Below are 12246 nucleotides of genomic sequence, written 5' to 3' on the forward strand. Positions count from 1 at the left end.
GATAAATTCACTTTATTCTATAATTACTAGTTTCAATTAGTCACCAACATTTTGGTAACTATGAGTTACTAATGATTTTGAAAGGTTGTTAGATTGGTCACCAACAGTTTAGTAACTATGAGTTACTAATAGTTTTGAAGAGTTATCGAATTAGTCACCAATAGTTTGGAAACTAGTAACTACTATATTTGATAACTATGATTTACTAATAGTTTCTAAAAGTCAATTAATTAGTCACAAATAGTTTGGAAACTAGTAACTACTATATTTGATAACTATGATTTACTAACTATGATTTACTAATAGTTTCTTAAAGTCAATTAATTAGTCACCAATAGTTTGGTAACTTTGAGTGACTAATAGTTTTGAAGAGTTATTGCATAGTTAGTCACTAACCATTTGGTAACTTTGATTTATTAATAGTTTTGAAGAGTGGTTACATAAAGCACCGACAATTATTTTAGTTAAAAATTACAAATAGATTGGTCAAATTATCGAATTAAACAACAATAATTTTGTAGCCATGAAATACCTACCAAAGAGTTATTGGATTGTCATTAATAGTTTTGTTACTACTATCTATTCATTTTTCAGTAACTATTTGTTATTTTTTTTTTCTTATATTGTAATTATAAGTTTGATTGTCATATGTTATAACTGTAATTAGTTAAATTGATGGTATGTCTTAAATTGATTATTATTAGTTTTTAAGATGTCAATTAGTTTCTTTATTGTTTTAGCTCTCTTGTAGTCCTTGTAATACACAACCATGTGTTATGGTTGATAATGATGTTATTATTGTTTTATATATATTAGTAGTGGTTGTACAAAACCCCCTTTTATTTATATAGTGAAAATTTAAAGACTAAACATGACAAGACTTTGTACAATTTGTCAATTCTCTGAAAAGTATTCGAAAAGTAAAACTTCACAAAATAAAGCTAAAAAAAAAGTACAACTTTTGAATATAATTTGACAAAAACTTAAAGCTCTACAAAAAGCTCTCTGCTCATCAATGGAGGCCACTCAAAAGGAGATGATGACGAAAATAGTTTAGGCTTGAGAGTTGACATCCACCCAGATGATTTGGGTTCAGAAGATAATATTTTGTAATTTATTATGGTATATATATATATATATCTATGCAAATATTTTTACTTACTATCTTTTCATTTTTTTTTTAAATTTTTACATAAAATACTTAATTTTGCTAAAATATTACATTTTTACGGGCAAATATTTTTTTTCTTTTTCAATTTTACGATTTTAATAAAATTTTTATATTTTTATAGTTGATGTTTAGTTGTTATGATGTATATCATTTTTTTGTTTTAGTTTATTTTGGATTGTTATAGTGAGTTATTTTCAAACTGATTTCAAGTTGTTTTTTTGCTAAGAACGTATTTTTGTAATTATGAAATTTTGAAAATCGTATTTTTAAATAATTAAGTATTATTTTTTAGAAAAAAAATTAAGAACAAATAAAAAAACAAAAAGCATATTTATTTAAAAAGCTTTTTTTTTGTGTGTGTATATAATAAGTAAATATGTATGTTTTCCATTTATGTTTAAAATATTTCTTTGTCATTGTAACTTATTAGCTCTAGTGTGAGTGAGGCATTGCCATGCCTAGCCACAAAGACAGGATATTCTTGTGCCAACTTTGAAACATTGCAACTCTTCATAAAAGACTGCCATCAAAAGGTATCAAATGTGATTATAATGAGGTTAAGGATTAAGAAGTGATTTTCAAACGCTTTTGCTAAATCTGAAATTATCATTTTGTATCATTTAAAGAATATTCTCTTATTGTCTGATACATACTAGGCTTGTCATATTATTGAAAATAGTGAAAATATATTTTATAAAATGACACTCTTTTAATAATTATTTACAAGATAGCCTTCAAGATAGGGTGTTGAGTGACAATCAACTAGGTTTTGATTGTGTCTAGAATGTCATTTTGTAAATACTTGTAGAAAAAAGACTATCATACAAAATGAATATATATAAGACAATTCTTTTACAGGATTCTACTTTAAGCCCTACCGGTAGGGCTCTTAGTGTTTCTCGACCCATGAATAGTTTTTGGCGTGACTTTTTTTATGACCGTGTATATTGTAGCTATTTAGAGCATCCTGCAAATTTTCAGAAAATTTCGAATAGTTTACAGTACCGAAAACTAGGTTCAAACATGTTGTTTTCCACGCGCATAAAAAAAATTAGTCACGCGTGCCATAACATATTTGAACCTAGTTTTCGGTACTGTAAGCTATTCAGAATTTTCTGAAAATTTGCAGGATGCTCTAAATAGCTACAATATACACGGTCATAAAAAAAAATCGCGTCGAAAACTGTTCATGAGTTATAAACAATGAGAGCCCTACCTGTATGGCTTAAAGTGAAGTCCCTATAAGAGAATTCCCATATATACAGTAGGGCTTAAAGTGAAGCCCCTATAAGAGAATTTCCCTCTATATATATATATATAATGCCAAACACCCTTGAAAACAAGGATACCTACTTTTTCTTTTTCTTTTTACTCTCATTATTTTGTAATCAATTATCCATTTACAAATATACTAAATTAATATAAATATCCTCAAATAATTCTAAAACATTAAATTATATTTTGTCATTCATCCCTTCATTTAGCTAACACTAATAAAATTAAGTGCAAACTACACAATAACAAAGAGTGTATGCCTTTTCTATGTATTATCATTGTTTTAGATGAGAAAATATAATTTGATAAGAAAACTAATGAATAATAATGTATTGGAGTGAGGAAAGAGGTATATTCAATCTTTTTAATTAATAGATAATTTTGTACTTGATGAAAATTTAAATGTATGTAAAAAAAATAAAATTAAAAAAGGTCTTTATTTAGAAGACAGGTGAAGAGGCAAGTGAGAAAAAAATGGGGTGCTAATAGAACTATCAAATTGAAATAAGAGTGTTCTTATTTGACACATTAAGGTGTCCAACACTATAAGAAGTGTTACCCTCTAATTAGTTAGCAATACCCCATAAAAAATATTAAATTAAATTATGTGAGACTCAATATTAAATTTCATCAATAACGATATACTACTTTCTTGTGGTGTTAAACACCACCGGTGCTCTTTAGCAATTCACTAAAATTAAAGCAGTGCACAATAATCAAATAACTCTAGAAGGCTTTAATTAGTTTTTATAAGTAGCTAGGAGTATTCAATACATGAATAGTGCATTGTTTTGGACATATTCTATTCAAACCACACTAAGTGCATATATCAAATATTGCACTCAATCTAGTCTACATAGTGATTTGAAATCGATCCAATCTAATTAAAAAAAAGTGCAAACTAAATTTATTATTTATTGATATTTTCATATTATATATCATTAATTATAAAAATTTTGTTCTTAAAGTTGTCTAAAACCCATAATTTCACCTTTTGAAAATTAAAAACTAAAATATTATTTTATGGAATATATATTTAAAAGTTTATATAATTATATATAAACAATTTATGAAATGGTTTGAATTGGTTACTTCAATATCTATAGAGCTAGTGGTGGAGGCAGCAGTGTAGGACCAAAAAGAGGGTCATATGCCTCCTTCATCACTTAATGAATTCATATTTTATCAATTTTTTTTTCTAAATTGAAAGATTTATTACCTCATATATATATATAGTAAAAGAATTACGTACTATGAATTCAAATTGTGGTGCTTCACAGAGCATACAATCTACACAAGTACAAATATAGAAATGTGGATATCCATATATTGCATATTAGATTAGATTAGTAGTGGATCTACAAACACCTAGCTTATAGACCACTATATATATATACACTAGATATAATCAAAGTTTAATATGGACATTTGCTTAATTTTATTTATAAAATTTATTAATTATTTTTATTAAATTTATATTAATATCATATAAATTTCAAATAAATATCATATTTTAATTAAATAATTTATTTATTTTTATTTAAGTTTATGTTTGTTCTAATTTTTGAATTTGAGAGTGACAACAAGATATTATATATTATATGTTTAATGTAATATTTAATATTATACGTTAATTTTAAATTTAAGTTTCTTGCTAGTTTTTTTTTTTTAAAAATTTGTTATAAATTGAAAGTAGATTATATTATATGTTTAATATGATATTATTCTAATAAATAAATTTAAGTTTAATTAAATTTTATTTAAGTTATAAAATATATGATTTTATTATTTTTAAATAATTATCATTGTAAAATATCTAAAAAATATCTTATTTTAATTATTTATTATTTTTAAATAATTATCATTATAAAATATCTCAAAATATCTTATTTTGATTTGTTTAATTATTTATTATTTTAAAATAATTATCATTGTAAAATATTTAAAAAATATCATATTTTAATTTTTTAATTAAAAAATATTTAAAATAATAGAAGATAAAATATACAAAAAGAAGAAAAAAGTGACATCCATGGCTTTGACACTATATACCAAAACATCTGTTTTCACCAAAATAAATGAATATATAATATAGGGTAATTATTCATGTTAGACAGGGGAAGACAATTAACAAGAAAGATCTATGCATGTAATTAATTAAGTAGGATATTATAAAAGATTTTGGTTAGTGCCTTAAACAAATATCCCTCCTATACTATTTGGATGCATATATAATTATATAGATATTTACATTAGAACTACACATTTGATTATTCGATCAAACTTTGGGACCGACCTTATATTATAGCCGAATCCAATTATTGGAATCTGTGTCATTAATATGGGAATTATAATTTAACAAGAGAAAGAGAACCCACCCAAATTAATTAATGGTTTTAATTAATTATATATTTATGGGGAGCTTTTTAGGTAGGGATACTACTTTTGTCCTTACCATATAGACATTTTTTATTTTCAGTATTTGGAGATATTATAGCTCAATTATTTTTGAATGACTACATATATGATAATTATAGTAGGCATCTTGCTAATTTTTAGGAAATTCTGAATAATTTATAGTGCCGAAATCAGAGTTCAAATATTCTGTTTTCCACATGTATAAAAAAAAAATTAGGCACATGTACAACGCGTGCAATTAGCTATTTGAACTCTGATTTCGACTCTGTAAATTATTCAGAATTTCTAAAAAATTAGCTGGATGCCTGTTATAATTATAATGTGCCGCATCATGCAAAAAAAATTGAGTTATAATTTTTTCAAATGCCGAAAATAAAAATACCCTTAAAATAAAAGTAAAAGTGATACCTCTACCTAAAAAAATTCCTATATTTATGTGTATCCCACTTTTATTTGGTGTTTTAAGTTTAATACTAATATAAAGTAATATATATATATATAAATATGTATTCTTTCTAAAATGCATCATTTGTTATTATTTTTTTAGTTTTTGAAGAGATTCTTTTTCTTGTTGAGGGTTTCTTTTGACAAACCCTACCAAAATATAGAAAATTGAAGAAAAAAACAAAAATAAATTGGAAGAAAAGCATTAATTAATTAGAAATGTTAAGGGAGGAAGCAAATGATCATTGTCCGGATATGCACACAATATTATTAATAAGATTATATTGAAAAATAAATAAATAAATAAAAAGGTTCAAATGATTGAACTGTTTGTGTACCAACTGATCATTTTGAACAAAAGTCATTGTATAGTGTAGCTCTACTATTGATTAGGTCACATGCAAGGTCCTATATATGTAGGTCATCCATGACCCTTTTTTCTTTCTCCCAATTAATGACACCTTACCTTTATTTTATAACCTTCTTGGAAATCCCTCACAAACCCTACAACTACCATATACCCATTTTATTAAATTTATTTATATAGTTTTTCTAATTAAAAAGAAAAATCAATATTCAAATACCAATTAATAAGTGAATTGCCTTTATTTAAGTTTTTTAATTGGGCTTAACTTAATTATTATCATTTCTCGCACTACAAAATATTATCATTAGTCACAACATATATATTTTTTTGGATAATTCTTTTATATGAGCTTCACTTTAAGCCATACTGGTAGGGCTCTCAGTGTTTCTCGACCCGTGAATAGTTTTTGGCGCGACTTTTTTTATGACCGTGTATATTGTAGCTATTTAGAGCATTCTGCAAATTTTCAGAAAATTTCGAATAGTTTACAGTATTGAAAACTAGGTTCAAACATGTTGTTTTCCACGCGCATAAAAAAAATTAGTCACGCGTGCAACAATATGTTTGAACCTAGTTTTCGGTACTGTAAACTATTCAGAATTTTCTGAAAATTTACAGAATGCTCTAAATAGCTACAATATACACAGTCATAAAAAGGTTGCGCCGAAAACTGTTCACGGGTTGTAAACACTGAGAGTCCTACTGGTAGGGCTTAAAGTGAAGCCCCTATAGGAGAATTCTCCTATATTTTTTCTTATGAACGATAAATTATGTGTAACCAAATATAATATTTAGTCATAAATTATGATCATTGATGAAGTTTTAGTCACAACTTATTATATGTAATGATAAAATTTGTTGTGATTAAAAACATATTTAGTCACAATAAATTATAATTTTGTAAATAGTACTTTTAATTATGAATTTTTGAGTGACAACATAAATATATTAATGATATTTTTTTTAGTCACAAATTTTGCTGGGACTAAAAATAAGATATTTTGTAGTGTATTTATATTTAGTAAATGTGATGTAATAAACTAGCTAGCTATATATTCTTTTGACAAATATACCAATAGAGGCCAAAGAAACATATTCATAATTTCTATGGTACGGGCTAAAAGAAGAGACTTATTGGTGGGGCTCTTTAGTGTTCATGATCCGTGAAAAAAAATAAAGTTTTTATGGTAGGGGCTAGAAAAAGAACCCTACCAGTGGGGTTCTTTTGTGTTCCTGACCTGTGGCCGAAAAGAGAATTTTTATGTTAGGGGGCTAGTAAAAGAGCTCTACCGGTGGGATTCTTTTGTGTTCTCGACCCGTGAACAGTTTTTGGCGTAATTTTTTTTATGACCGTGTATATTGTAGTTATTTGGAGCATCCTGCAATTTTTTTTTGAAAATTCTGAATAATATACAATGTCGAAAACTAGTTTAAAAACAAGTTGTTGCATACATGACTAATTTTTTTACGAGCGTGGAAAAAAATATGTTTGGACATAGTTTTTGGCACTGTAAATTATTCAGAATTTTCAAAAATTTTGTAGGATGTTCTAAATAACTACAATATACACAATCATCGTGCCAAAAGATGTACACGGGTCGGAAATACAAAAAAATCTCACTGATGTAGCCCTTGCCATCAAAACACCCGGAAACATATATAAGTCTCACAATAATATGATTTATTTGGAGTTGGATTAGTTAGTTATTTTGTCTTTATTTATTTTTAAATAGAGTAACACTAGTTATTATTTTTGGGTTGGTCAAATGAAAGATCACAAAGTCATCAAATGAAAGATTTGGAAGGTTTTAGGATATGAGAATCTAAAACAAGTTTTTCTATATTTTGAGGCAATGTGCCAATGTGTTAGCGCAAATGATGCCTATATAGAGGCTTTGTATGAAACAAGTTTTTATTTTCTTTTATTCATTTTATTATAATTTTCCTAAATTTCTGACCATCTCTTCATGTTTCCATGTGACATTTATTCCAATATGAAGGATTAAATAGAAATTTCCACATCTTAAAAAAAATGAATATGGGATTCGTTCTACATTTACATACATAATATATAATAATTTTTTTTATATATATATACGTATATATTATACAAAAATATGTATATTTAAATATATCAAAACATTCAAAAGCCTCAACAATTAAATGTTCATAATCAAAGATTCACAAAACAAAGACCTTAAAGACAATCTTATATGAGATCCTGTTTAGGCATCGGCCTCTTTTTTGAGCGTTTTTTCTTTTCTTGGGGAAACATCAATTATTTTTTATTTTCATAATACGACAAAAGACTTGTTTGGAAGTAATTATATAATTACTAAGAAATAATTATACTGTAACATATATAAATATTTTTATATTTCACATCAATTATGGCTAAAAGTATAGAAGATAAAATAAACAAGTTGGACTATATATAATTCACCAATCAAATAATACTACGAATTAGGCCAGGTTTTGACAATTGAGAATACTAAGAAAGTTAAATTTAGAGAAAATAATTTCAATTAAATATTTTTACTTTTTAGGCTTGAATAAACCCTTAGACACAAGACATAGTCCACATTAGTTTAAGATCGATATCTTGCTTCACATATATTTGTGGAGATTCAGATTTCTAATTAATATTCATATTTTGCTTAATTATAAGTGATAAAAGAAAGTTGGTTTAATAAAAATATGTTATAAATTAACTCATCATAATTTAAAATTTTGCTGATCTTATAATTATATATAAGGTGTGTTTTTTAATTTATATTAATTTTATTTATACAGTATATATGCCCTTAATAACTTAGGAAGTCAACTTAAATACAAAATGAATATATATATATATTTATACAAGTGAACATTATTAGATTTTCTTGAATTTAATCAAGTCAATTGGGTGCTTAATATTACAACATTTTTATGATCTAATAATTGGCCAAATAATTAAGGATTCCACACATGGTCAATGGTTGATTGTGGCCACATTTGTGCATTATTCATAATTTTTCCCACACTATTATTATTAGATGAGATGCTAATTATGTTCTAACTACACCCACTAATTAATTAAATTAAGAAAAATAAAAAAAAGGTTCTTATATGCATGCCTTCTATATAGTATATATTAGGTTAAGTCTTATATTTTGATTTTTAATTAATGATTCAATTAATCTCTTTTTAGTTGATCTATACGCACTTTTTTTTTTTTTTTTTAGCAATAAAAGAGAATTCATTAAATCAAATCATTCAACATTACATGTTGGAATTCAGAAGAAGTATCAGAAACTTCTAGTCTACGATCATAAACAACACTTGTAGCCTTTGCAAGACAATGAGCTAAAGCATTTGCAGATCGCCTAATAAACATAACAGAGACATTTTTTGGTTTTAACTCAGAAAGAGCTCGCTTACACTCAAGAATTAGGCGGCCAAAATACGAGTGCATATCCACCTCGCTTCTAATGGATTGAACAACCACCATGCAATCAGTTTCTATTTCCACATGAGCCCAATTTTCATCCTTTATCCAGCTCAATGCCTCCTTTATACCGAGAACCTCCGCCACATCTGGAGCAACAAAACCCCTGCGACAGATAGCCAATGCCCCTCTAAACAGACCCATATGGTCCCTGGCCACACAACAAAAACTGAAACAATTGAGGGATTCGAATAGGCCAGCATCAATATTAATCTTAATAACCCCTTCTCTAGGCGGGCACCATTTCTCAGCACCATCTTCAGGCCGAAGAAGCCCCAGGGATAAATTGACCGCCCTATCTTGGGCAGAGACCCATTGGCACAGCACAGTCCGAGCCATAAGAACCACTTCAGAAGCTGAGAGATGCCTTTGATGCCAAACCAGTTGGTTTCGACAGTGCCAAAGCGCCCAACACAACATTGCAGCACTAGCTCGCTGTTCACCATGTAAGCTGTTGAACTGGGATGAAAGCCAGTCGGAGAAAATACCTGGAGCAGAGGTGGGGACGCCCAAGCCTGACTGATTCCAGCACAACACAGAGAAATCGCAAGACACCAAGATGTGGGAAATAGTCTCACGGTCCCTTTGGCAAAACGGGCATATAGGGTCGACTGGTACATGCTTCAATTGAAGCTGAACTTTGGTTGGGAGGCACTCCTTCGCAGCTAACCACAAAAAATTCTTGACTTTGGGCGGTATTTTGAGGTTCCATAATCGCCTCCAAAAGCCCGAATTATCACTTGAACCAACATCAGGAGCAGAGGCTTGCAAGAGAGAGTAAGCACTCTTGACTGTATAAACACCCAGCCTATCATGATGCCAAAACCACAAGTCCTCATCCTCTTGACAGATAGGAATATTCTGAATTAAATCAACATCCCTCGCAGGGAATAGATCTCTTAATAAGTCTAGATCCCACTCATTTCGACCCACTATCATGAGCTGAGATACCCATTTATCCTCCAACGCCTGGTGGGTAGAAGTCACAAATTGATTGGCATTATCAGGGAGCCAAGGGTCCGAAATAACCCTCACAGAACGCCCAGACCCCACACGGATGCTTGCCCCACTACGAATAAGGCTCTGTGCCTCAAGGATGCTGTGCCAAATGAAACTAGGGCTCCCCCCTACCTTAGCCGAGAAGAATGATGAATGAGGGTAATATCGGGCTTGATACACCCTACTTACCAACGAGTGAGGGTATTTAACCAATCTCCAAGCTTGCTTTCCAAGGAGAGCAACATTAAACTGATGAAGGTTTCTAAAACCCAATCCACCCAAAGCCTTAGGATTACACATACGCTTCCAACTCAACCAATGGATACCCTTAGTTGATAAAGAATTGTGCCACCAAAATCTGCACATCCTTCGTTCTAGATCATGACTAAGCCCGAGTGGTAAAAGAAAGACGCTCATCGCATAATTCGGTAATGCCTGGACCACAGTCTTGAGAAGGATCTCCTTCCCCGCCCTAGACAAGAGCTTACCTTCCCATCTTTCAATTCTTTGTTGAATTCTAGTTTTTAGGTACCCCAAAATCACCGATTTCTTCCTGCCCATAATATTTGGAAGACCCAGATAAGTGCTCTCCTCATCTGCTTCATGAATCCCCATTTCTCCACATATAAGATCTCTAGTAGAGACATCGGTATTTTGACTGAAGAAAATGCTTGATTTCTCGAAATTGACCTTCTGACCCGACGCTTGTTCAAAAGAATGGAGAAGATCAAGTACGCACTTTTATTTTTAAATGGTTTATTAATAGTAAACAACGAGTGTAATTTACTTATATACATTTGGGAAAAAAAAATCTTAACAGTAGATATTTTCCTATAATTTAAGAGTACAAATTTTATTTAAAAAATTATTTTGGTACGATTGAATTTCAATCTGGACGTGATGTGTCATTTGAACAATGATTCTCCTAGTGTTCTACTTTATTTATCAAAACTCTATTTTTTATTTTATTTTACTTTGCAATTTTACGTTACATTTTACACCAGTTTCTTTATATGTTTTTTTACATTATTTAAATATTATATTTATAAATATTATTTAACAGTTAAATAATAAAATTAAAAAAGAAAAAAATAATACAAAAAATTGAAGTGATTATCATTAGTTTTCATATTGAAAAATGTTTACATATTGATTGAATGTTAGCTACATTTAGAGTACTCCCAACGAATGATGTAAAATATCTTATTATCTAAAATATGTAGAAAAAATGGTGAAATTAATCTTCCAATGAGTGAGGTAAAATTAAGTTAGTTTACATTTTTTTTATCTTAATGAATAGTGCTTCTCCACATGTAGAGAAGCAATATTCATTAAGCTATAAACATTTTATTAATTTTTTTTTATAAATTTTTGTATATATATGTATGTGATATTATTATATTTAATTATTTTATTTTTTAAAATGAATAAAATATAGTTAAAAATCTAATATTTAAATGATGTAGAGAAAAAATAAAGAAATTGATGTATGGTGTAATGTAAAAATTTGAGGTAAAATAGAAAAAAAAAAGTGTATTTTGGTAAGATATTTGAAAGTATAGAGTTTAGAGGAGTCACAATGGCTGCTGTATATCACATATATCTTTATATTTTTAGAGAATTGGTAAAAAAACAACTTCATTAGATAATGTATTATACATAAATGTTTTAACTTTGCTACAATACTACACTACATTTATAATACACTGTTCATTCTCTAAACTATATTTTTATTAATTTCTCATACTTTCTCTCTCACCTTGTCTCCATCATGCTCCACTTTCATTTTTTTTTTATTTGAATGACTTTATTTAATTATTTTATATTAATTGAAACTAGCAACAAAGCCAAAAATTAGTTATGAATGATTAATTTAAATTGTAATTATTATTTTTTCTTCTTTTTTTTGTATATTTATATATATGCTCTAATATATATATTTTCTCTCTGCCATATATTTTTGCATAAAAAATCTATCAATATCTTTAGTTATATTTGAAATAAATATTAATGTAAATATTAAGATATATAATAATATTATTAATAGTTAGATAAATATTTGAAATCAATAAAATATAGAATATT

This window comes from Humulus lupulus, chromosome 2 (genome assembly GCF_963169125.1).
Source record: "Humulus lupulus chromosome 2, drHumLupu1.1, whole genome shotgun sequence".
In the NCBI taxonomy this organism is placed as follows: Eukaryota; Viridiplantae; Streptophyta; class Magnoliopsida; order Rosales; family Cannabaceae; genus Humulus; species Humulus lupulus.